This window comes from Cavia porcellus, unplaced genomic scaffold (genome assembly GCF_034190915.1).
Source record: "Cavia porcellus strain 051 isolate PalLab524CR breed Dunkin Hartley unplaced genomic scaffold, mCavPor4.1 scaffold_28, whole genome shotgun sequence".
In the NCBI taxonomy this organism is placed as follows: domain Eukaryota; kingdom Metazoa; phylum Chordata; class Mammalia; order Rodentia; family Caviidae; genus Cavia; species Cavia porcellus.
In genome coordinates this window covers 50,606,679-50,618,817 of record NW_026947511.1, presented here as the reverse complement: position 1 = coordinate 50,618,817, position 12,139 = coordinate 50,606,679, and the positions used below count along the sequence as shown (strand labels likewise).

Below are 12,139 nucleotides of genomic sequence, written 5' to 3'. Positions count from 1 at the left end.
TGTGTGTACTGTTTTGTTTCTTAGTGTACAGCAAACCACTAAGCGTATTACTTATCAGAATGTTTTGTAACTGGCCTTACCATTACACCAGGTGCATCACTGATTAATTGATTTCTATAATTTTATATTTCTCCAAGTCACTTATAACTGTGAGAGCTATGTAGTATTTTCTCATTTTCAAAAGTTTGATCTTACAAAATTTCTTCCCATTGGTTGTAAGGAGAAAGTTTTAGCTTTAATTTTAAAGATATTTTCAAAATACTTAACTTTTTCATGGCATGGGGCAGGGTTTCACTGTTTTATCCAGGCTGGTCTTGGACTCTTGTCTCAAGAGATTTTTCTCTGTTAGTCTTCCAGTTTCAGGACTAATGGCATGCTCACTATTTTCACCTTACGCAATGAGCTATGTAATTAAAAGTTCATTTTATTAACTTGAAACTAAGAAATTTTGAGCTATTGGTTATAATGTACTAACTCTTCCCTGAAGAATTTATGAGCAGCTGGAGAATAGGAAGAAACTTTTCTGGAAGACTTTGTTAGGCTGGAGTTCAGATCTTCCATTCTAACCTGAGAGCTCCTGGTCCTGTTCTCTTGGTCCCTTCTCATTTCATTAGCTTGCTCTTCTCCACAGCTGGGTGCCCTCCTGCTTCTGTTTCCTCAGAGTCTTTGGTTGACGTGAACCTGTGATTTTTACCCACCATCCTTTTCGTTCACCTTTGTGGCTGTTTCTCTCACCTCAGTGAAGGTTACATTGGTGGGGTACAGCGGCCTTTAGGGGACAGGATCCTCCAAAAGGGAAACCTAGGGAGTTTGGGGAGTCAGCCTCCCCAGCAGCATCTGCTTCCTGTAACCAGGACTCCTGGTTGTGCTCCTGTCTCACAGAGCTCTGGAGAAAAATCCATCTCCTCATAGATGCAGAGCGCATTCCTGAGGCCTCTGTTTCCCTTGAGTCCCTTTACTTTCCTTTTCTCTCCTCTCCTTTTCTCCCTCTGACTAGCCAGGTATCATTTCCATCGATGCAGAGGGATGCTCTAATAATCCTACTATGACCCAGAAAGTTGTCTATGTTCTACCTAAGTCATTTTGTTGAGTAGGAGCTGAGATGTGAATCTCCTATTTGGGAAGAAGTGCCATGGGATAATTGAAGGAGCTTTTTGAGCTCAGTGACATCCTGATGGTCACACACAGCCCATCTGTTGCTTTGTCAGTGTATGCTTGATTAAGCCAGGTCAGAAGAAAGTGGGGTCTCTGTTGTACCTCTAGTTTCCCCTGGAGATGGTTCCTGTGACCTAGGTGAAAGAGTTGCTGGCCCAGACCGGACACTTTAACCAGGAAAAGCCGCAGCCAAGTTAGGGGGCTCCTGCCTCCCCCGCACCTATAGATTTGCCTGTAACCCTATACCCCCATCCCTGTAACCCTGGCGCCAAACATGTGCCAATGAAATACCTGTGCATCCCTAATGCCCCTTGGGGTCCACCCCAGACAGAGGTTACTTATGGGCCTCATTCCACGTGTTAGAGAAGAAGAAGAAGAAGAAGAAGAAGAAGAAGAAGAAGAAGAAGAAGAAGAAGAAGAAGAAGAAGAAGAAGAAGGAGAAAGGGAGCGTGTGTTCCAGAGAGAGACCATTGGCCCCGGGGTGGAGATGCTGCGCCCCCGGGGCCGGGGGGGTTTCTCCCCGCATTCCCTAAATAAAGGTTACTTATATTTTATATTTCTTATCTTTGCAGCCACCGCCGCCCACTACTTTCACGGCCGTCCACTCCACTCCTTCCACGGACCTCTTTCCCTTCCCTCCCCCTCTTCCTCTCCCCTCTTCTCAGACCTAACACTAGGGTTTAGAGTTTTACACTAGTCCAGACTGGGAATGTAACAAGGGACAATCTGATTGGCTGTATGGCTAGAATTTCTCTGAGAGTCTTGCTTGTTCTTTGAGTGTTGTTTTTCTCTTTCCGAGGGATGGTAAGGGTAGTGTGTGTCTACCATGTACCTGGAAGTAATGGAGTAGTACACTGCTGGTATCCACCAGCTCCGTTGTTTTCAGGTCATTGTGGGATGCCTTTGAAGGGGATCACGGGACCCTTTTCTCTTCCCTCATTCACTTCTTGGCCATGATATGGTGTCTCATCCCAAAATAGCAGGGTCCTTCCATCATGAACTGAAGCCTCTGTAAGCCAAAATGAATCTTTTCTTTTTATCTTTTTTTCTTCCATGTGTATGTGTGTGTATTTCAGACCGAGTCTTTCTATGCAGTTCAGGCTGACCTTGCACTGAGTACATCCCCCATGCTGTCTTCAAACTCAAGGTGATCCTCCTGCCTCACCTTCCAAATATTGGAATCACAAGCATGTGCCACCGCTCCCAGCTCAAGAAATTTTTCCTAAGCTGCTTTTTTCTACTATTTACTGTAGTGTTGTAAAGCTGGTGAACTCATGAGATAATGAGATATTTAACTTGGAATTTTCTGCAAAAGAACAACAACAACAAAAGACAGCACTATAGAGAGTAAATGATCTGTCTGGGTTGAGGGTTCTTCAGCCTTGATTTGTGCATGAAGAGAGGTGTGAGCCTGCAGTTTTCTCCGTGTAGAGTGTGTCCAAGCACCAAGGGGTATTTCAACCCTTAAGGATGCATTTTTCGTTGACCACTGTCAAGTTTACACTAGGAGGGCCTTCCTGTGCCCTTTATCTGCCCATGTGGTTAGCTTTTGCTCCTAGCCATGGTACAGAACTTGATAGGAAACAGAAAGGGTTTTCAGGGGTGGTTTTGGCTATATATAAATTTTTCTTTCTAAAGAGCTTAACGTTTTGTGTAAGATAGGGCTTTATTGACATTGCTACCAAGAAACTGGCTTATCTTCTCTCTCCAGTGGCTTGTCTGGTTGGTTAGTATTTTTTTTCCTTGACAGGGTCAGATTATGTAGCCACACTGCCCGGAACTCACCGTGATCCTCCTGTCTCAGCCTCTCTAGTGCTGGGCTTATAGGCAGACATCACCAGTCAGGCTATTATGAGTGCTTTGCACAATCCTTTTAGCAGTGTGGGAGGAGGGAGTGGAGAGAAACACTTGTGTTCTACAGGTATAATTAACTACTCTTCATCTAATCCCCAAACTAGCACAGCGATGGCCTAGAACCTGTCATGCTCCTGCAGAGGCGGTGCGCTGCGCGGTGGGGGAGGGGGTGGCCGCCATTTTCAGGGCAGCCTGGCTGGAGGCTGAAGGAGCCCTGACAGAAGAGGGCTGGGGATTAGCATCCTAAGCAGGGTGATGAGAAGGCTGAAGAGTGGGGTGAGGGGTTTAAGTGCTAAGGTTTGGGGGGCTGGAGGGCAGGTGAAGCAGGGGAGTAGGGGGCAGTGGGGTGGGCGGGCCGGGGGAGCCGGCCGCGTGCTGGAAGGGGCGGAGTCCAGAGCTGCGGGCCAGGAGTGCGCAGGCGCGAGGCGCGAGGCGCGCTGGGGGAGGTTTCGCCTGAGCTCCAGAGCGCAGCTGGGGGTCGGGGGGGGGGCGGGCGGCCAGAGAGAAGGCAGGACGGGAGGGACCAGAGGCGGCCCCTGAGAGGTGGGGGGAGAGGCGGGGGAAGTGTGCGGGAAGAGGGTGAGGGCCGCGGAGGGAAGGAGCGGAGGGGGGCCGTGAGGTGGCGGCGCTGAAGGAACCGAGGGGGCGCGGCTGCAGGGAGCTGAGGCAGGGAGCAGGGGCCGGGAGGCCCCGCGGGGCGCAGGACGGCGTGGAGGGGCGCCCGCCTGGAGTGCAGTGGGGTCGGTGCGGTGCGGTGTGGCCGCGGGGGCTCCACGGCGCCATCTGGCGGCGGTCGGGCCTGCGGGCTGCGCGGTCCCAGCTCTAGGAAGGAGAGGACGCGCTGGCGTGGGCTGAGACCAGAGCCCACGCGCTGCCCACACGCGCGCGTTCGTCCACGACAGTTGTGTGGGACTCAGGCCCTCTCTTTCGGCCTCCCCTTTCTTTCCTCCCTCTTTCCTTTCCCCTTTTCCTCCCCCCCTCCCCTTTCCTTCCCTTCCATATTGAAAAAGTGCTGTTTGGTAAACCTTTGCCTTTATCAGGTTTCCCATGGCCTTGTAGGAGCTGCCATAGTAGTGTGATGCCGTGTCCCTCCTGTAGATGTAGGATGTCACCACGGAGCTCACACCTGTCACATCGCCGCATTCCACTCAGGCTGTATCTCTGTAGTCAGAGCTTCCCCTGCCTGGCATCTAGTGAGCTGCTGGCTGTCACTCTTACTAGAACTTGAGAGTGACTTCTGATTTAGCGGAATGCTCTGGAGCTCCGACCAAGTTACTGTGTAGGTAAGCAGTTTATTCCTCCTTATGGCCCAATATTCCATGGTATGGATGTACCAGTTTGCCATCCATGTGCCCCTTGAAGAAAGTTGTGTGCTGAATGGGGTTTTTTCCCCTTTCTTTTATTTTCGTTTGGTGCTGAAAAGTCTCTGCTGTCTAGGCAGCACTGCCAGCCCCTGGGCTCAGTCCTCTTTCCTTAGTGTTCCCATTCACTACTATTCCCGACTTAGAGTGCTTTATCATCTGGAGACACGTCATGCATCGAATGTATGTTTTGCAGATTTTTTTTTCCCAGTATGTAGTTTGTATTGTTATCAGGTCCTGACCTAGATCCCCAATCTCCCAAAGGAGTGTACAGCAAAGGCTTAAATAAAATGAGACAAGTGGTATGATTTTAGAGCTCCAGGAGGGTCAAAACGCTTTAGCTGACCTAGAGATTCTGAGGGCTAAGGCAGACTTCTCCGGACCGCCCATGTTTATTATTACATCGAAATAAAAAGTGAGGAAACCGTGGTCAATGAGCAGGACCTTGGGAGTCACTTCACAGATTTCTGCAAGTAATAAATTATGTCAATGTTAGGAGGACCATCTTATTTTCATGATGACATGGTAGGAGTGAGGCCGTAGCAGCAATACCTGCAGTTGCAGTCTATTGACTTAATTGACGTTTGAGCCAAGTGTCTGCAGCTGTGGCCTTGTCTTGCCCTTTGAGGTATCTCTGGTCTCGCAGGCCACTACAGACCTCAGCCAGGACCAGTGATTCATGGAGGTTTACTTACTATGAATCAGCTCCAATCGCCAGGCAAGGGGCCTAGACTTAGAACAGACTCACAAAAAAATATAGGAAACCAATTAGTTGGGGCCTGGGATTTCGGTCAGTGGAGTGCTTGCCTAGCAAGGGCGAGATCCTGAGTTCAATCCCCGGTACTGCCAAAAAAAACCCCCCAAAACCCCAATAAAACAAAACTCCAAAAAACAACAATTAGTTAACTTTAAATCCTGCTCAGACCTGCTTTGCAGGGGTCTCTAACATCTTGTTATCCTTTCAACAGGCTGTTTTGAAGAATAAAAGTTTTTACATTGTGAAAGAATCCAAGTTACCTGCTTTTCTTCTAAGGTATTGTGTTTTTTGTGCCCACCTGTAAGCTGCAATGTTTTTCTTTGGTTTTCTTTTAAAGGTTTTAAACTTTGAACTTTAGATATAAATTTATGATCCATTTAAAATTTATTGTATTTAAAATTTTTTTATTTTAAAGAGATTAGGACAAAAGAGGACATGACAAAGCATACCAGAACAGAACAATTTAAGTAACACAGTATTTCACCATAGATAACCCGATATAACAGTAGCTACCGTAGTGTCTCTTTCTTTGAAATAGTTGAGCATACCTTCATATACAATAGTATAAAACAAATCAAAATAGTATAAAACATTCAAGAGAATGAAAGTGTTACAGGGCATTACGAATCAAATAACAGAAAATGAAAAATGGCTACTATATTATCTCATTGGCCAAAAAAATTTGTTTATACTATCACACATAATAAAATCCAATAAGATACAACATGATAGAACTAATGGAAACAGAAGAACAAAAGCATGGTAGGACTTCAAGGCAAGATAATAGTACATCAGCACTGGCTATTATGTCTTTTCTTCAAAATAGCTGTTCATACTATGACAGATAAAATCATACAAACCAGAATAAAACCATTCCAACTAATGAGTAAAAACATTATAAGGCTTCAAAGCAATGTAATGGGGAATCATGATTACCATAAACTCTTATGTACTCTTACCATTACTTATACTAGGGAGACTATACAATATTTATATGTGTGTTTGATTTATTTTGCTTGTGAGTATGGTCTCAAGTTGTGTTCATTTATTTATAAATATCTCAATGTGATCATTCTTTATAGCTGAGTAGTACTCCATTGTGTAAAAATATCACAACTTTTTTATCCATTCCTCAGTTGGTGGACACTTAGGTTGTTTGCAAGATCAGGCTATTACAAATTGTGCTGCTATAAACATGAGTGCACATATATCACTGTGGTATGATGTTTTCATTTCTTTTGGAAATATGCCTAGAAGTGGAATAGCTGGGTCAATTGGGACTTCTAATCCCAGCTTTTTGAGGAATTTCCAGACTGACCTCCACAGTGGTTGCACCAGTATATACTCCCACCAGCAGTGCAGGAGCATTCCTTTTGCCCCACAGCCTCTCCAGCATTTGTTGTTGGTAGTTTTCTTGATCCTGGCCATTCTTTCTGGAGTGAGGTGGAATCTCAGTGTTGTTTTAATTTGCATTTCTCTAATGACTAATGATGATGAACATTTTTTTCATGTATTTGCCATTTGTATTTCTTCATCTGAGAACTGTGTATTCATCTCAGATGCCCATTTTTGGATTGGGTCTTTGAATTTTGGGGATCTGATTTTTTTTTTTAATTCTTTATATGTTTTAGACAGAAGTCCTTTGTCTGAGGGACAGTTCACTAAGATTTTTTTCCCAGTTTGTGGGTTTTTTTTTTCCATTATGCTGGAGATTTCTTTTGAGATACTGAAACTTTTTAACAAGAGGTGATCCCAGTTATTGATTCTGGAAACTTGATTCCGTGCAGTTTGATTACTGTTCACGAATTCTCTACCTACCCCCATGTCTTCAAGATTTTTACCTACCTTGTCTTCCAATAGATTTAGTGTTTCTGTTTTAATATTCAGATCTTTGATCCATTTAGATTTTAGTTTAGTAACGTGATAAGCATGGGTGTAATTTTAGTTTTTGGCATGTGGAGTGCGAGTTTTTCCAGCACCATTTATTAAAGAGACTGTCATTCTTCCAATGAAGATGTTTGGCCCCTTTATCAAAGATAAGGTGGTTGAGTGTGTTTGTAGTTGTATCGTTTATTCCATTGGTCTTCAGATCTGTTTTGATTCCAGTACCATGTTGATTTTACTACAGTTGCTTTGTAGTACAACTTCAAGTCAGGGATTGTGATGCCTCCTGCTTTGTCTTTGCTGCTTAGAATTCTCTTTGCTATTTGAGGTCTCTTCTGGTTCCAGATGAATTTTAGGAGCGATTTGTCTAGATCTATGAGGTATGTTGATGGTATTTGCATTGGGATTGCATTGAACCTGTGTAAGAGTTTTTGGAGAATGGCCATTTTCACAATATATATTCTTCCTATCCATGAACGAGGGGTGTCTTTCCATTTTCTGAGATCCTCTTTGATTTCTTTTTCAGGGTATTATATTTTTCCCTGTATAGGTCTTTTACTTATTTCGTGAGATTAATTCATAAGTATTTAATTTTTTTGATGTTAGTGTGAAGGGTGTGGCTTCTCTTATTTCTCTCTGAGTAATTTTTTTGTTAGTATGTAGGAATGCTGTTGATTTTTGAGTATTGATTTTGTATCCCGCTACATTGCTGAATTTATTATATCTAGGAGTCTTTCAATGGAGTTTTGGGAGTTTTCTATGTAGAGTGTCATGCCATCTGCAAATGATGATAATTTAACTTCCTCTTTTCCCATCTTTACCCCATTTATTTCTCTCTCTTGTCTATTGCTCTGGCTAGTATTTTCAGTACGATGATGAATAGGAGTGATGATAAGGGACATCCTTGTCTTGGCTGATTTTAAGGTAAAGGCCTTCAGTTTTTGGTCCTTTAATATGATGCTGGCTGTGGGTTTGTCAGAGATGGCTTTTATCATATTGAATTAAAGACCACCTATTCCAATTTTCTGTAAGGTTCTTAGCATGAATGAGTGTTGGATCTTATCAAAAGCTTTTTCTGTATCTATAGAAATGATCATGTGATTCTTTTGGCTCTATTGATAAGGTGGGTTATGTGTATTGATTTATGTATGTTGAACCATCCTTGCATGCCTGGGATGAATCCCATTTGGTTCTGGTGTATAATCTTGATGATTTGCTGCATCCTATTTGCCAATATTTTATTGAGGATTTTTGCATGTGTGTTCATTAGGGAGTTTGGCCTATGGTTCTCTTTTTTAGTTGGGTCTTTCTTAGCTTTTGGTACTAGAATAATATTTGCTTCCAGGAATGACAGGAAGAATTGCTTCCCTTTCTGTTTCATTGAAGAGTTTGAGGAGTGTCAGCATTAAGTCTTTGTATTTCTTGTAGAATTCCGCAGTGAATCTGTCTGGGCCTGGACTCTTCTTTGTAGGTAAGGACTTAATTACATTTTCAGTTTCATTAATAGAAATTGGGTTATTCAGCAGTTTTACATATTTTTGACCCAGCTATCATACTTCATATGTTACTAGGAATCTTTCCAATTCTTCTGTGTTATCGAACCTATGAGAGTAGAGGTTTTTGAAATAGGTGTTTATGATCTTCTGTATTTCCACAGAATCTGTAGTGATTTCACCTTTTTCATTCCTTGTTGCATGAATTTGAGCTGTTTCTTTCTTTTTTATATAAGGTTGGCTAGAGGCTTATCAATTTTATTTATTCTTTCAAAGAACCAACTCTTTGATTCATTGATTCTTTGGATTGTTTTCTTAATCTGTTACATTAATTTCTGCTCTGATTTATGTAATTTCCTCCCTTCTTTTGGATTTGGGCTTGACTTGCTCTTCTTTTTCTAGATGTTTGAGTTGTAGCATCAGGTTGTTTATTTGTATTGGTTGTGTTTTCTGGATATGGGAACTCAGTGCAATAAATTTTCCTCTGAGGACAACTTTCATTGCATTCCACAGATTCCAGTAAGTTGTATTTGTATTTTCATTTCCTTGTAGGTATTGTTTAATTTCTTGTTTAATTTCTCCTGTGATACACTAATTGCTGAAGAGTCTATTATTCAATTTCCATGTGTTTGTGGGGTTTTTGCAGTTTCATTTATCATTAATTTCTAGTTTCATGGCGCTATGATCTGATAACATGCATGGGATAATTTCAGCTCTTTTGCATTCACTTAAATATGTTTTGTGGGCTAGTATATGGTCTATTTTAGAGAATGTCCCATGTACTGCTCAGAAAAATGTATATTCTGATGTTGTTGGATCGAACACTATATGTGTATCAAGTCCGTTTGTTCACAGATGTGATTCAGTTCTGTTATTTCTTTGCTGATTTTCTGTCTGGTTGATCTGTCCCTTGGTGTCAATGGTGTGTTAAGGTCTCCTGTTATAATTGTGTTATTGCTTATTTGGTATTTCATTTCTGTTAATACTTGCTTTGTGTAGCTGGTTGCTCTGGAATTTGGTGCATATACATTTAAGATTGTTACTCTTCCTCTTGATATTTTCCCCTAACTAGTAGGTAGTGACCTTCTTTATCTCTTAGGGTCATTATTGGGTTGAAGTTCACATTTTCTGCAAACAGAATAGCTACCCTACTCTTTTTTGGGTTCCTGTTGCATGAAGTGTTGTTTTCCATTCTTTAACGTTCACTCTGTGAGTGTCTTTTTGGGTTAGATGGTTTTCTTGTAGACAGCATATGGTTGGACATTGTTTTTTGATCCATTCTGCCAGTCTGTTTCATTTAATTGGTATACTGATACTATTTACATTAATGGTTATAACTGTTATATATTGATTGATTGTTGACACGTTATCTTTCTATTGTTGTATCTTTATCTTTTCATTCTTTTGTCTGCCTTGCTTAGAGGCTTTTTTGTATGTGTATCTAGATTGTCCTTCAATATTCTTTGCAGAGTTGGTTTCATGATAATGAAGTTCTTCAGCTGTTCTTTGTCATGGAAGTATGTTATTTGTCCATCCAATTTGAAAGACAGTTTTTCAGGGTACATCCGTCTAGGTTGGAAATCATTTTCCTTTAGGATCTGAAATACTTGACGTCATGCTCTTCTTGACTTCATTGTTTGTGTTGTGAAGTCTCCCGTAATTCTGATAGGTTTTCCTTTATAGGTGATCTGTCTTTTGTCTCTAACAGCTTTTAATATTCTATTCTTATGTTGGATTTCTGAGATGGTGATTATTATATGTATGGGTGTAGTTTTATTTTGTTTATGGCTATTTAGAGTTCTGTATGCTTCACTAATCCTAATGTCAGTTTCCATTCTCATGTTTGGGAAATTTTCAGCTATTACTTCTGTAAATAGGTCTTGATATCATTTGTGTTGTCCCCTTCTTTTTCATTTATCCCTATCAATCTTATGTTGTTTTTCTTTGCATCATCTTGCAGCTGTTGAATTGTTATTTCATGGTTCCTTGTTAGTTTTAGAAAATCTTTCCTTTTGGGGCTGGGGATTTAGCTCAGCGGCATAAGTGCCTGCCTTGCAAGCAGGTAGTCGTGTGTTCAATCCCTGGTACCGATAAAAAGGAAAAAGACAAAAAAAAATTCTTTCCTTTCCTGTTCACTAGCAATCTTGTCTTCGACATCTGCAATTCTATCTTTTCGTTGAGGTGGTTTTGACAACTTTCAAATGAATTTTTGATTTCCTGTACATCTCATTGACTCTGTTTCATGTATTCTGTTTCTTATATTGTTCATCCAGGGATTCTATCTTTTTGTTTTGTTCCTGTTAACTTGTTAACTGTGTCTTGTTTAGATGTGTTCAGCTTCTCTTTCATTACTTTTATCGTTTCTTTTTTTTACCTGGGAGGTTATTTCTTATTTGAATTCCTTTAAAGCTTCCTGGAGTTGCTTCTTTGTTTCAGGTGTATGGCATATATTTTCTTCTATGTACATGGCTCGTAGGCTTTCTTGGGATGGGCTGAATATTTGAGATTGTATTTTGGTCTTTTGTTTTGTCATTTTCCTATATTTCCTTGTTACACGTGATGTTCCAAACTTAAATGTTTTTTCTTTTAAAAAACTATTAAGACTACAGAAAAATAGATCAAATATTTCTTCCCTGTATGGGATCTTTTATGTTTATGAAATAAGAATTTATCAATAGGTCCATTTACACACTGCTCACATATGTTAGTTTTCTGCAGAGTGAATTCTTTTATATACACAAAAGCTACTATTATAGCTGAAAGACATCAGAAATTGCTTATATAGATTAGGTTTATTTTCAACACTTCTGCATACTGAATGCTTTGCCACATTGTTTGTTATCCATAGCAGTTCCATCCAGTGTGAGTTCTTTCATGACTGGCAGTGACTATCTGTTGATTGCTTTCCTACATTGCTTATATACATACTGTTTTACAAAATATGGACTTATGAACAAATCCTTTTCCACATTGCTCACTGTATATGATTTCTCTACACTGTGAATCCTTTCATGTGTTCAACACAGACTGTGTGCACTGAATGCTTTCCTACATTGCTTACATACATAGAGTTTCTTCCAGTGTAAATTCTATGGTGTGTTTTATAACCTGTCTCTACTGAATGTTTTCTCACATTCACTGCATACATAAGGTTGCTTGCCAGTGTGAGGTCTTGGATGATTTTGACAGTGCCTGGGTCTACGGAATGCTTTCCCACATTCTTTACACACCTATAGTTTCTCCCCCGGTGGGATCTTCTATGTCTAGTCCATGTGAACTCATCAGCAAATCCTTTTCCACATTTCTCGCATACATACAATTTCTCTGCATTGTGAATTCTTTTATTACTTTGACAGTTACTGCCCTGAATGCTTTCCCACATTGCTTACATACATATGGTTTCTCCCCAGTGTGAGTTCTTTTATGTATTTGACAGCTACTGAATGTACTGAGTTGCTTTTCCACATTGCTTACATACACATGGTTGCTCTCCAGTGTGAAGTTTTTAAGTTTTTAAAAGGCATTACTAAGTGCTAATGCTTTTATACATTTCTCAGTTACATGGTGTTTCTCTTCAGTGTATTTTCCAGCATGTTTTTCAGTATGGAATGAAAAAATAGAACTTTTCTCACAGT

General features: G+C 41.0%; 1 long non-coding RNA gene across 6 annotated transcripts in view; it reads left to right on the top strand.

The window, feature by feature from the left end:
* Window positions 1-3,190: 3,190 nt before the first annotated feature.
* LOC101787651 (uncharacterized) overlaps window positions 3,191-12,139 on the top strand; it is a 45,880-nt gene continuing 36,931 nt past the window's right edge. For 2 of the 6 annotated variants that reach the window (XR_002792201.2, XR_001202164.3), the window contains exons 1-2: window positions 3,682-4,292; window positions 5,339-5,403. This is a non-coding gene — a long non-coding RNA (uncharacterized LOC101787651). Of the gene's footprint in view, window positions 3,286-3,448; window positions 3,553-3,678; window positions 4,293-5,338; window positions 5,404-12,139 lie in introns of those variants that run through there. The other 4 variants (XR_010044162.1, XR_010044163.1, XR_010044164.1 and 1 more) reach the window with 4 other exon arrangements.